At 34.3% G+C, this 15,779-nt stretch overlaps 1 protein-coding gene across 3 annotated transcripts in view; it reads right to left on the reverse strand.

The window, feature by feature from the left end:
- LOC137644438 (protein starmaker-like) overlaps positions 1 to 15,779 on the reverse strand; it is a 121,777-nt gene that overhangs the window by 36,120 nt on the left and 69,878 nt on the right. The window lies entirely within an intron of this gene.

The raw sequence follows: 15,779 nt of genomic DNA on the forward strand, positions 1-15,779 counted from the left end.
GATTTGGGAAACTTACACTCAGCGATGCTTGTATTTACTATACTCTTAATTATATCAGCTAGAATAAAAAAGTTTCTTTCCTCTGAAGATACTGAAAAAGGAAAATACCAGCTGAACCTAGTAAAATACTACCGAGACTTATGCTTTTGTTCTTAACTATATATATTCTGAATCCATACTACTAGAGACCCAGTATGGGACCCAGTATGGGTTTAAGAAGGAAATGGGGACCATCAACATGATTTTTACTCTAATGCAAATAAGGGAGAAATCCTGAGAGAAGAACAACACAGGCTTATACGATAGTCTTTGTTACCCTTACTAAGACCATTGACGTGATGTAGCACAAACGCTTATCAAAGATACTTGCAAAGTACGGAGTTCATAGCAAATCTTTGAAAATACTTCAGATTTCTCATTTCAACATCAAAGCAAATGTCTGCATTAGTCCCTTGGACTTGTCATCCTTTCCTAAGTTATGGGGCTAAAGAAGGGTGATGGCCTGTCCCCTGTCCTTCTTAACCTGTTGATCTTATCAATAATGAGTTTATTCCATAAAAAAGGCAAGAAAAGAAGACAGGGCTAATATAGACTAGAAGATAGCCTGTTCAACATCAGATGACTAGACTCTCATGCAAAACATCTATACACCAGTTAGTTGAAATTCAATATGCTAATGACCCAGCCATTTGTTCCGCAGCCCAGAGTCAGTGCAACCCATCTTAGACACCCTATTTTTAATTAATGTACTGTACTAGACACTTGACTTACATATAAGTACAAGGAAAACTGAAGTCGTAGGACAACAAACTAAACCGACTCAGAATGTATCCATTTTTACGATTCATGACTACGAGTAGAATTGTTTTATCTACCACTGAGAATGATGGTAACATTCGGGAGAAAATAAACAGAACTTCATGGGCTTTTGGCACGCTCTGGACCATGTCCCCCCCCCCCCCCCCCCCCCCCCGAACATTCACCTCGGACATTGACTACTGAAATCGAAGCACAGTATGTAAAACATGGTACATCGTACATCTCAAACAACAAGAGCATTTTATATTTCCTATATCAGATAATTATGGCCCCCACCTGGAAAAAGTGGATTACTCACAGAAATCCTGGAATAAACGAGATGCATATAAGCCCTGATCACCAAAAACTACCTACGCTGGCTTAGTCACTGGATTCGTATTACCGAAGAATGGTTCGTAAAACATATTTTGTAAGACAACTAAAACACGGCCATGTAAAGCCTGTTGGTCATAAAAAGAGGTACAAAGTTGTAGTCAAATGAACCTTGAAGAAATTTAAAATTCCACTAACTAACCTGGATACTTTGCTAGCTTCCTAATAATCTGGAAAATTAGTGTTAACAAGAGAGTCACTCCCCAAGAGCAGTGTCACGTAGCATATCTCACCTTAAAATGCAGTAGTCAAGGTCTACAGAATACATATTCTATAGACATTGGCAGTGATGACACGCCAAGATAAAAAGTCCCTCGGTGCCCAAAATCCTCATCTGACAATTTCAACATATTGCAAGGTGTGCATTAAATTGGTTTGATGAACCATAGCAGTGCACACACCAGGAATGATATTACCACATCAGAGAAGAAATCATATTACATTCATTATCTACTGGGGAACTTTAAATGTCGTCATCGGTTACGATGGACTGCCTTTAGATTTTAGGCTGCTGAAGAAAATTTTGTCCCGACTATAAATGGATAAAATGCCTCGATACGTTTGTGTTCCATTTAGCTGTTAGTAAGGTTCAAAAAGTGATTGCATCATGTGTCCTCTATATTTTGATTGTAATTAAACATTTCATATCCCAAATGATTTAACCGAGAAGCGACCATAGATTTGTTTGGTTATTAGCACTTTGTAGAGACCATGAAGTGAACTTCAGTATTTAGACAGAAATTACATTTTTTAGGTAATCGAAGTGTTGCTGACTTTCTGCGTTGTTAACAATCAAATGATAATTTTACTACGTAATTTGACCCTTTTGGGGATTAAATAGGGACAAATTAGCTCTCATCTTAAAGCTTCCTTTATTTTCAGGTACCTTCGGTATTTGTGCCAAGTTGTATATTTTCTAGATTAATTTTAAAGATTAATTTTTGAGATACTTCTTAATTTTTATAAATGTTTCTATGCTGAAAGTGATTGTGTGCTATGAATATTGTTGAAGCATCGTATGTGCATTGGTTCAACTAATATTTTTTTTCATGCTGGTGATTTTTTTGTCATATGTCTCACTATTGTAAGAGTTCAAGTTTTAAATTTGCAAGGATTAGATATTTCCACAGATTATAATTTTCGCAAATTGTGTTTTTCACGTGCTAAACAACGACTTGTAGGTTTGCCGTCTTTCTGAAACTTATTGTTGTTAGTGAATGCAAAGAATTACTGGAGATTGAGCAATGAGGGATTGTCGTTTGGTATTTATTGACACATGTGCACGTGAGCCTGGGCTTATTTTATGACAACTCCTCGCATGCATGCATCAAGTTCTTGTGAGTCACTTGTTGGTTGGTTTGCACATATTTCTGAGCCATTAGAATGATTTGATGATACCTATTAACTCGTAGGAAAGTCGTGAGATTATGGATATATATATATATATATATATATATGTATGTATGTATGTATGTATGTATATATAATATATATATATATATATATATATATATTAAATTTTTGTTTTTATTGCAAAGAACTTAAAGATTTCATTTATTGGTTTTTGTTGATTAATGTCGGAGTTTCAAAATATTTTTGTATCTTTAGATTTTCACTCCCATGGCTTTTATATTAAAGTGTAATTTCATCGCTCAACCCAAGTAGTCATGACGAAGAGTCACAGAGTGATTCGAAGCACGTGTCGACACCAGATAAGAAATGGAGAATGGAGATGCAGTTTTCTTGTTATCTTGAAAACAATCTGGAGGATAGTTTGTACGGAGAGATGCTGTCTTCGAGTTTTGAACGCCACAAAGATAATGTCTGTTCATTATATATATATATATATATATATACAAACATACATATATATATATATATATATATACAAACATACATATATATATATATGTATATATATATATACAAACATACATATATATATATATATATATATACATATATATCACACACTATATGGAAATCTCTTTACCTTACGCCTCCATGTCTTCTGTATTGATTAAACTGCGGCATCCCACGTAATGCCACATATTACTTAATGTTTCTATTTTCGTTTATTCTTTCCTTAGAGATGCTATATTTCTTCCGAGGGTTATTTTAAGAGTGCGTTCATTGTGGATTTTTGTAATTAAGATTTAATGTCCTTCGTTTCTCTGTAATTGTAGATACGTATTACTTGTAATCACGAGTTTTTTTTTAAATTATCATGTTTAGAGATGACTGAAAATGAGAAAATACAGTAGGAAATTAACTATCATAAACTATTCTTTTTGGAATCAGAAATTACCATTGTCAGGAGAAATGACATTGGTAAAGAAAACACACTCATTGATGATTTATTTCAGGTGAAGAAAGTTAAAGAATATTTGAGGGTTAAATAAGTTACAAAACGATAATATTCTTGGGAAATAATCAGGTAAACTGTTGTCTTCAGATGAGATTAATTAGGAGGCAAGGATATTTACATTTCGTATGTATGATCTTGTAATAACGTTCGCCTCACAAGGTTCTGTATAATCTGGAATCTACATCCGTTTCATCATGAGTAAAAGGCCTTTTTATCCTGTTGCTCTTTGGAATGTGTGATGCTTATTACTATCGTTGGAAAAATGTTAAGATTTTCATCGTGGCTTAAATTTGTGTTGATTTATTTATGATGAAGTGCATTGCCTGTGTATCGTTTTTCTTAATGCTATTGTACACGATACTGTATATCCCTTAATCTCTCTCTCTCTCTCTCTCTCTCTCTCTCTCTCTCTCAACCATATGGTAGATAATAGTAATGATATTAGTAATTTTCAAAGTAATACATGTACTCACATCTGAGCAGCATTTACAATACTCATACAATGAAGTTTCATTCATTGTAGATAATGTTATTGACTTTTGTAATATCTCAACCCATTTCTTCAAGTGACCCCTGTAATCTGAATTAGGCCCTTTTATTCAGAATATACCTGCCGGTATTCATGTTCCACACACACGCACACACACACACACACACACATATATATATATATATATTATATATATATATACATATATATATACTGTAAATATATATATATATATATTTATATATATATATATATATTTATATATATATATATATATATATATATATTCAAATAAGCCATATATAATTTTGATACATTAATGTCTGGATTCTCTTAACGACCTCGGGATCAGAGCCCCAGGCGAAATCACACAAAGACAAGAGCTCGTGACCGGCCGGGAATCGAACCCTGGTCGGCAAGCTTGTATAGACAGTGACTAAACTACTTGGTTTAGTCACTGTCTATACAAGCTTGCCGACCAGGGTTCGATTCCCGGCCGGTCACAAGCTCTTGTCTTTGTGTGATTTCGCCTGGGGCTCTGATCCCTAGGTCGTTAAGAGAATCCAGACATTAATGTATCAAAAATATATATGGCTTATTTGAATATGAAAAACACGTTTAAATGTGCAAAATTTATCATATATATATATATATATATATGCGTGTGTGTGTGTGTGTGTGTTATATGTAGATCAAACTTACATGCTTTACATTGTAGGTCCTGTGAGAAAGGTCAAGACATTGTAAATATTTGTAAATCCAAGGTATCGTTGCATTCTAGAAACAGTGTTTTAGTAGTTTCTCGAAAACTAACAACGCCGCCAGTTATACTTTAAGCGTAAAAGAATCCCCAGGAACTTCCTCGAGTTTTTGAGGAAACATCTCTGTCGGGTATTTGAAAAACTCCCCAGGCGTTCTTCTACCACTTTTAAGTTAACATCTTTTTGTGGACACATTTTCTACACCTGTTTCGACGCTGTATATTTTCTTCCATTTCTACAACACTGCTGATTTTCAAAGAAAAACACTAAAATCTTGGAAGATCGTAAATGATTATCATATTTTACATTTGAACTGCCTTCTGGAAACACTTTTGGAATTTGTCGCTGAATTTCATCGTCATCCTGACATCATCTGAGTCCATATCATTGACACTTGAAATCACAGGCCTGTATTACACTATGAATTTGGGCAAATTATTATTGATAGGTGATCTATTAGTTCTTTTTTATGAAATTTGTAACTATTGTAAGTATTATCATTAGTCTTAAAATGTAGTGATTGTTATATGTTTGCTGGCTGTTATTTTCTTTCGCTGCTACTGTTTTGCTATTTGCTATTCTAAATTCATTAAAAAGAGAATAAAACATTAAAGTAGATTTTATATAAAGTATGTTTTGATATAGCTGACATATATATATATATATATATATATATATATATATATATATAGTATATATATATATATATATATATATATATATATATATATATATATATATATATATATATATATATCTATATATATATATATATAGTGTGTGTATATATATAAATATATATATGTATATATATATATATATATATATAGAGAGAGAGAGAGAGAGAGAGAGAGAGAGAGAGAGAGAGAGAGAGAGAGAGAGAGAGAGAGGGGTATACTAAATTTGTATATCTCAGTTACTTGTTAACTAATCGTATTTTCAGGTAGATTATTTAATTCAATTATTTGTATCATATATCCACCGTTCATTGCGTCTTGAGCACATAAATATTGGAACTCTCAGGAGCCTTGATGCTCGATAACAGTGTGAAGGACTACGATATCCTCAAATTTTCATGATCTTCGATCAAGTTAATCAATGAACCGGTTATTTCTTATTCCTTCTCTCTCTCTCTCTCTCTCTCTCTCTCTCTCTCTCTTCTCTCTCTCTCTCTCTCTCTCTCTCTCTCTCTGTCGCGTCCTCTCTCTCTCTCTCTCTCTCTCTCTCTCTCTCTCTCTCTCTCTCTTGTCGCGTCCTTCCCGTGCCATATTTTCAGAAATGTTCAACCCTGAATCATCTGAGTTATTATTATTATTATTATTATTATTATTTGATAAGGTACAACCCTAGATGGAAAGGCCGGATGCTATAAGCCCAAGGGCTCCAACAGGGTAAAGACTCCAGTGAATAAAGGAAATAAGGAACCTACAAGAGAAGTAACTAACAATTCTAATATTTTTTAGAACTGTAACAACATTAAAATAAATCTTTCATACATAAACTATAAAACTTCAAAATAACAAGAAGAGAAAAAGATAAAATAGTCTGCCCTAATTTACCCTCAAGCAAGAGATCGCTAACCCAAGACAGTGGGAGACCATGGTACAGAGGCTAAGGCACCGCCCAAGAAAAGAGAACAATGGTTTGATTTTGGAGTGTCCTCCGAGAAGAGCTGCTTACCATAGCTAAAGAGTCTCTTCTACCCTTTCCAAGAGGAAAGTATCCACTGAACAATTACAGCGCAGTAGTTAACCTCCAGAGAGAAGAATTTTTTGGTAATTTCAGGGTTGTCAAGTATGTGAGTAAAGAGGAAAATGTGTAAAGAATAGGCCATACTATTCTGTGTATGTGTCGGCAAAGATGAAATGAGCGGAAACGAGAGAGGGATCCAATGTAGTATTGTCTGGCCAAAGGACCCAATAATTCTATAGCTGTAGTTTCTCAACGGGTGGCTGGTGCCTTAGCCAACGTACTACCCCCAAAAGGATGCTTATTCCCGAAATTATTATAGGGGAGCCTCGTTCAAATGACAACGTGTAAAGGAAAATGTTATGATCATAGTTTTAATACAAACGTGTTTTCCCTTTTTCAAACCAAGGCATGTTTCTTTGTCATTTTCATAACCTTTTTTTCTAGCCTTATTGCCATGCAAGCTTCTTGGTCTAAAAGCCATTCTATTTATGAGTAATTTTTGTTCATAGTTTCTAAATTTTCAATTACCTTTTTACCATATCCTTATTTTCTTACCTTTGTTTAATGTGGTGTCAAAGTTTTCTGTTTTGGGGGGTTTCGGACCACGGTTTTAGACAATGGCTCGTCATAATTCAATTCTATTAGTTGTTTCATTACCATGTTTTATTGCCAACGGGTTCTAGGTTTCTTAATTTTTTGGTAATTTTCATGTCTTTGGGTCAAGTTCTACATTCCATTTCATACTTTGGTGTTAAGTTGTATCCTTTAGCGGCTCGTCAACATCCAGATTTCTGCATTGATAAGGTTTCTTTAACTACACAACTTAAAATTTTAGGTGTGACTCTTAATAGCAAATTTACTTTGGAGAAACACATTCAGTTTGTTTCTTCTTCAATCGCACAAAAAATTGGCTTATTGAGAAAGTCTTGCAAGATTTTTGGTGATTAATCTATTTTGAAAAGGTGTTTCATTTTTTCATTCTACAGTACCTTGTTTCTTATATTGTTCTCCTATTTTCGTTGTCCCATCACTGGTTGTAACGCTCGTCATAGTCATCAACAATCATAGATTTATTTCATATTTATTGAAATATGACACCTTATGATAGGGATATCAAAGATTCTGAATATCTAATGAAACTTCTTCCAATCTCAAAACTAGACAGAAAACATTTATTCCCAAACTTGAATTGGTTCTTGTCATTGATTGCACAGTACTTAACAGTTAATGGGCCTCATTTCTTTTTAAACATTTGTCTCACCGAAAATAGAAAATTACTTACACGATTTTATTTTTGAAGTCCAGTTATAGGTTTTCTGCACCACACCATTTTCCCGAGTATGACGAGAGTGTCTGTCCTGCGTTTGTGTAGTCAAAGTAAAGTGGTATGCTTGCCTTATGTTTCGTACGTAACGCTTTTAATGACTACATGAAAAATGCAGGTTTCGTTGATTGTGACGTCAGTTTAATGTTCAAACACAAATCAGAATTCTTTTGTTACATATTTTTTTTCATACATTTTACAGATATGTACAAAGTAGCCTTGGTATCGTTCATAAAACATCACAATTGACTTTAATTTGCAATACGGCGACAGTTTGATGAACTAAACGTGCAAGAAGTAAGCCATGAGAGAAAAGTCCTGAAATTCTCTCTATTGTAAAATTCGCTCTCAGTTTAAGTGTTGTTTTCCTGAGCGGCTTCAAACACGGTTGCAAAACAGTTCTCAGCAACTGTCCATGATGAAGATGGCATACAGTGGGGAAATGTTACTGGTGAATTGATGAAATGTATGGAAAAATTTGAATGACAAGAGAAAACGAGATCTTTATGCTTGAGATGATAGGTTTATGTAACGGTACTAAAAGCAAAGGGAGGGGTCCCAAACACCCAATCAAAGCTTATATACAAACGTTTCTATATTACAGTTACCCACCATTAGAAGTAACTGAAATTAAAAAAAAAGATATTTTATTAGATATAACGTAGAATTATTTAGAGTAGTAGGAAAATTTATACACGAGATATATTTAATGTACACTTTATATATACAGTATGTATTTATATATACACACACACACACACACACACATATATATATATATATATATATATATATATATATATATATATATATATATATATATATATATAGATGATAAGTATTATTTAATTCTTTATATACAAGGTTTGGTAAAAAAAAAAATATATTCTACTTAAAAGAGGAAAGAAATCGCAACCTATTCTCGCGAGATATCAGTATTGGAAAGTTTGTATTTTGAATTAAAATTGGACTGAGAAACCACTTGGGAAAAAGTTATACTTAGATTGATAAGAGTGGTCATAATATATACTGTTCATATGTTAAGGGCTTGAAATTTTTCAAGAGAAATGAATATTCGAGGTGGATTGGGATGGTTTTTGTTAAACTTACTCATTAACTTAAGAAAGCTTTGATATACTAGTCACTGTTGCTTTCTGGGAAAAAACACGCAAGACAAGGTGGTAAGATTTAAGCCTAGATATTGTGAATATTTTGATAAAAAAAGGTGAATATATTGATAGATATTTGGATCTTTTTATTAAATTACAAGTATTTTCCGATAGTAAAGGTAGAAGTAACTCGAAAATTTATTCGAAAAACTGTATCACAGCTAACTGATCAAGTCTCGGGTAAGCAAAGAATAGAAAGTGTAAGCTAATAGGCATCGGCAATGTTTTAACAGACATGGATCCTTTGTGCCCTCAGGCAGTTCCTTACTGTCCACTCCTGAAGTCATAAAGACAGATAGTAAAAATAAAGATCGATTTCTGGAGTACGCACGCCACTATTATGGCGATGCACGGAAGGACTTTTCTCTGACGGTTGAAAACTGGCGAAGTCTAGACCCAAAGTCACGTCATTGACAGGCCGACGCTTTTAATGATCTCATACTTAGCTGCTTTGTTCGAAGGCAATGCCTAATTCAGGGTTGGCTGCAAATAGTATTATTATTATTATTATTATTATTATTATTATTATTATTATTATTAGCTAAGCTACAATCCTAGTTGGAAAAGCAAGATGCTATAAGCCCAGGGGCTCCAGCAGGAAAAAATAGCCCTGTGAGGAAAGGAAATAAGTAAACGACATGAGAAATAATGATTAATGAAATATTTTAAAAACATTAACACAATCAAAACAGATATTTCATATATAAACTATAAAAAGACATGTCAACCGTTCAGCATGAAAACATTTGCTGCAAGTTTGAACTTTTGAAGTTCTTCCGATTCAACTACCAAATTAGGGAGATCATTTTATGGTAAAGTAGAATGTCTGCTTTATTTGAACTTACAGTCTTACAAAGTGGCATATCGATGCATGGCTACAAAATAAACGTTAGCTATAAGTGATCAAAATAAGGTTACGAATATTTTTGTTAAATGCCTGGCAGGTGCGCTCTTACTACCGTGGAGAAATTTCTTTTTCAAATGGTATAGAATTGTGTAATTATTCGATTATTAGGACCATGCCTTGCCATAATTGTAATATATTCGCTCTCCCATTTCCCACTCAACATGTTGTACTGGCTATATCCACTCCCTTTCCCTTCCATGCGTATTTCCTACTAACTCTTTGCTCCCTTTTCACTCATATGGAGACTTTTCTTTTCTTTTTTACATTGCAACGTCTTCCCTATCCTCATCCATCATCATTACTAAGGTAAATTATCTAATATTTTCTCAGGGGAGTTGGTGACCTACACCGTAATATTACCTATATTTCTCTCTTAATTTGTAACGAAATTATTTCAGAGGTTACGCTTTCAGTTTCTAGAAAATTTTTCTAAGCTTATGGGGACGGCATTTTTAGTTTATTGGATTTTTTTTTACTTCATATAGCAATAATTTATATGTAGGGTTGCGTTTAAATTTGATGTCTTTACTTTGAATTTATTGGGATATATTTTCAGTTTAATGTAAATACTTTGATTTTATGGTTCTATAATTATTGGAATTAAAAAGGATATACTTTTGAATTGCGTATCTACATTTCGAATTTATAGGCATATGCTTTAGGTTTACCAGGATATACTTTGCGAATCGTGAAACCCCTTTATGTAGTACTTGAGTCTCTTGAAAAGTTCCGCAACCCACAGTTCCAACAACGATCGATCAAGCGCCACTCTTGGTCCACTCAACAACGAAGTCTGACTTGGTACTTTCAGATTCCCCTTTGTCTGGTTGACTTTCGTCTTCTTAGATGCCAAAAGTGATTCGGTTCTAAGGAAATATTTCCGTATGATGAAGACAAATAGACACTCTTGCTTTAAATGGTGATGCAATGGTTTTAGTGATAGAATTGGCTTTTAGATTTGTCTTTGATTCATTTATTTCAGTGGATAGGAGATTAGAGGATGAAAGTATTTAATAGAGCTGTGAATAACTTATTTAGAATGAAAGCTAACGATGGATAAATTTATTTCTTTATACTTTTCTACAGAGGATGTTTTTTATTTCATTCTTTGATATGTTGTAGTGCATTCCATGCACTACAACATAATTCAAGATTTTTTTTTATATTTAAGTGGAAATCATTCTCGTTAAATATACAGTACGGGTACGCCATGCAGAAAGACTTCATCAGCATGCAATGTGACCTTATGTCATGCAAATATTTCATGTTTATAGTTATGAAAGAGGTGGGGAGATATTAAAGGGTATTCTAAGATATTGAAACAGCTTAAAATGTTAAAACCTGAAAAGTATTGGCATCTGAATCCTTCACTTTAAAGCTTATACCAACTGTATATTGATTATACCATTAATTGAGGTCTGAATTGTATCCTATTCAATTTGTATGCTCTGCGTATTGTCTTGTATTCATTTTTCCCATCTGTTACTCATGCTTACGTTTCCTTACTTACAATTCCTAATCTGTTGAAAAATATATTTAAGTTTGCTAATTTGAGCCAAATGTGTCATATTGAAGCATTACAACTTGACTGAGCTTACAATAAAGTTTTCTAAGCTTCATAATGTAATGCTTTCCACACTAGCTGTTAAGAGTGTCTTATGTAAGTGAATAAATGTCAAACTACCTGCGAACTGATATATTCTTGGTGCTATTCCGTATAGGCAAAGTAGTTACCAATAGACTGCGCCAAATGACCTTGTGGGTGACTATGGATTGAATACGATTTCCGATTGTTTATTTGGGTATATTTTGATCTTATTCTCTGGTTTGTTTTATCTCACTTTTTGTGGAAACTTTCTTTACAAGTTGGTGGGGGTTTAGACTTCCTCTAAACGAATGGTTACATATTTTGAATAATAATGATGGTGTCTTCTCGAGGTCAGATAATTTTTGTTTTTCAAATTTTACAAGAGCTCCCATAATAATTTTAGTAAACAAGATAGCTTATAGATATTTTCGGTGTTTATAAACTTAATTGACCTTTACTTTATCATCACTTTATATCTATTATTTGTGTTATAGAATATAATTACTATTTATCTGTCAGTAGTTTATAACTTTTCTATAGGAGATATCATTATCGGTTACCGATCCGTATGTATTCTCCATACCACACACACACACACACACACACACACACACACACATATATATATATATATATATATATATATATATATATATACAGTATGTATATATACTGTATATATATCAAACCTGTGTTGTTTAAACATTTCTTTAATCCTCTTTCATCCTCAGAAGAATATCTTCAATTGCTAATTCTAAATGGCAACTATGTGATATAAATTTGCTACATTGGCTTTCGTATGTTCCCGGCTGAAGGTGTGATTCAATAGGCCTGCATTGATTAATGTCACGGAATCATTAACATATTGATTCCATGCATTATGTATTTTTAAATGCGCTTTGTTTCTATAAGTAGTCTGATTTGATACCCAAGACATACCTTTTGATCGTCATTCTTCATACACGTCATAGCACTGAGATTACCAAACAATTCTTCTTCCCAAGGGGTTACTGCAATGTAATTGTTCAGTGGCCACTTTCCTCTAGGTAAGCGTAGAAGAGACTCTTTAGCTATGGCAAGCAGCTCTTCTAGTAGAAGGACACTCCATTGTTCTCTAGTCTTGGGTAGTGCCATAGCCTCTGTACCATGGTCTTCCACTGTCTTGTATTAGATTTTTCTTTTGAGGGTAAACTCCCGGACACTATTCTATCTTATTTCTCTTTCTCTTCTATTTAACAGTTTTGTGTTTAAATAGGAGATAGTTATGTTGTTACTGTTCTTAAAATATATTTTTCCTTGTTTCCTTTCCTCACTGGGCTATTTTCCCTGTTGGAGCCCCTAGGCTTGTAGCATCCTGCTTTTCCAACTGGGGTTGTGTCTTAACATGTAATAATAATAATAGTGGTAACTCACTCTCTCTCTCTCTCTCTCTCTCTCTCTCTCTCTCTCTCTCTCTCTCTCTCTCTCTCTCTCTCTCTCTCTCATGGTTAGATGACTAAGGTGACTATACTTTGGCGATGGTACTCCTAAAAATAAGAGCTGCCACTTGACCGAAGTTCTTATTCTGTCGAAATAAGCGTGTGAGCGTGTCTGCTTATTGACATTGGTCATATTGACGATATTAGCTGCTTCTATTCTCATATTTCATCATTTAAACATTATTGTATTCGCGTGCACGGAGAAGCTCACCAGACGCACACACACACAAATATATATATATATATATATATATATATATATATATATATATATATATATGTGTGTGTGTGTGTGTGTGTGTGTGGGGGGAGGGTGTACATGCATGTATATGTGTGAAGGTTTATGTATATATACAGTATCTATCATTTAATAATGTGTGCGCACATATGAACGTATCGGTGTATGAATTTAAATTTAGAGCTGGCTTGACTGCCAATTGATCCTTTTTTTTTTAGACTTTGAAGCTGCTGAAATGACTGGTTATATACGGTTCGCTAAAGGAAAAATATCAGTCAAGTCATTTTGAAGAATATATTTATTTATGTTTCAGCATTGCTTTATCTTTCCCTTTTCTAACTAAACCAAAATGTATCATCAGTCGAGACTATAACAGGCAATGCATAGGGATACAAAATAATCCCCCATAATATAAATTTACTGAGAGGTGGGGTGTTTCTATTGTACCAAAAAGGAGTCACCTGTCATAATACGGCATTGTCTGCTTGCTTCAAGCAGCTCTTGCATTTGGTAGGTTAACCTCCTTGAGAATTGAGTCAACGATCGTATAGCTATACGATTATTGGTTGAGTCCTGGTCATTCCTGTACCGATTTCATGGTAAACCCAAAATTCTCTACTCGCTCATTTATATATATCACGATGCCTCTCTTGTATTCAGCTTAATAAAAGACACTCATGTTTGAGAGTTCCAGAGATGTGAGATTTCCTTTCAATAGCATATTAATTAAATATATTATTTTTTTCTAGGTCGTGTTACTAGCAATATGGACGTTGGTAGCTATGATTTCTCTTTTGATTACTATAATTGATTTTTTTTCATTGTCACAGAGGTTTTCAACATTTCTCAAGTCATACCAACAGTTTATGATTCTCATTGACACCATTCAACTTTATTATCAGCAAAGTCGTCATATAAAAGTTGCTTGGCGGTTCTCTCAAGCTCGTTAGTGGTTCAAGATGTGCAGTGGGAGAGAGATTTAGGCATCGATGCTGGTGGACTAGCGTTAGCACTATTGAGGTTATGCTTTTAGTTCATAGCCTTTGTATAAAGTGTTTTGTCTTTATTGTCGTATTTAATATCTAGGAGGACAGCTAATAAGGAAAGCATGTCATTTTCATTCTTTAAAATCTAAATGGTGAAAAGTAGAACTGTTTTGGCTTTCAAGGTAATTTCGAGTTATTTAGATTGTCTTCATCCTCCATCATCATCATCATCACCTCCTCCTACGCCTATTGACGCAAAGGGCCTCAGTTAGATTTCGCCAGTCGTCTCTTCAATACCTTGCCATTCATCCTCTACTTCGGGCTTCTTGTTGACTTACCGTCAATAGAAACTGGCGGTATTTATTTCATGTAGACCTTTTCTTCAAAGGAACCAAAGAAGTATATCACAAAATATATCCTCGGATGGGTAGAATATCGGCAAACCATTGGTCTGGTGGTAGATTTTAAGCATCAAATCTCAGAAAAAGTTCCAAAGAGCACTGCATAGGCTACATATTATTATGCAATTAGTGTGGTAAAAACATGGAGCAACAGGCAAAGACGCTAATAGAGAAGTTCAGTTCTTGAATGGGTATCATGAAACTTCAAAATAGAGGGCAAGATTTGCCGTGGATACATATATGGAGAAAAAACTACTAGGCCGTATAGTCAGTCACCTTCTACCAAAGTTCTAATAGCTTTTCCATAACCTTTATTTGTAGAATATCTTTATAAATGATCCCGTCATTCGGACAATCGGTTGCATCATTAAAACAACTGTACGAGGACAGAGCTGCCCCTTCTATCGACATCCCAATAGAGAACCAGAAGGATCAACTCTGCTTCTTTACTGGGGAAGCTCTTCAGATGCCTAAGGGACATAATATACCAACATATTAATGGCATCAGAATAGGATTCCCCTTTGGGGTGCTCTTTGATATTAAGATCATAAATTTCCTTGAGGTCTTTTGAAAAATTGACACCCACAGATTCTACTTCCAGTATTGTCAACGACATATTTGTGAAGGTCGAGGGCAAAGAAAGCCAACTCAAAGCGACAAGGGTTTCATTCAAGCTATATAAAAGAAGTATTCATTTTGAGAATGTCGACACCACAGTATAGGCTACCAACTCATGGCACTACCTCATCAGAGCCAACAAATGACCCCATTAATGCTTCCAGTTTCGCTAATAAGAGAGACGCACGGCCATTTTCCCACAGGTTTACTCATATAATCTTGAAGAATCTAGATAGTCACAAGAAGAATCATTGGCCTTGATTCGAGAGACTAGCAACAACAAAGCAATCTTTTATTATCGCAACCAGACAGCTAAAACATTCGGTGCAAAGATGACAAGAAGAAATTTATACCAAACAACAGTCATCCAAGAAATTAATGACTTACATTGTTTGCAAAATAAAAGGTTCAGGTTCAGATGATTCCAAGCGTCTTAAGATAAGCGATATTAATCATACGATGACGGCCCGAAGGACGCAATTTTACGACCATCGTATTGATGGGGCTATATTACTAGCAATTTTTGATGGCCAGGATAAGAAACTACCGCTAGGTGACCTCATCAGT

Source organism: Palaemon carinicauda, chromosome 1 (assembly GCF_036898095.1).
Source record: "Palaemon carinicauda isolate YSFRI2023 chromosome 1, ASM3689809v2, whole genome shotgun sequence".
Taxonomy (NCBI): domain Eukaryota; kingdom Metazoa; phylum Arthropoda; class Malacostraca; order Decapoda; family Palaemonidae; genus Palaemon; species Palaemon carinicauda.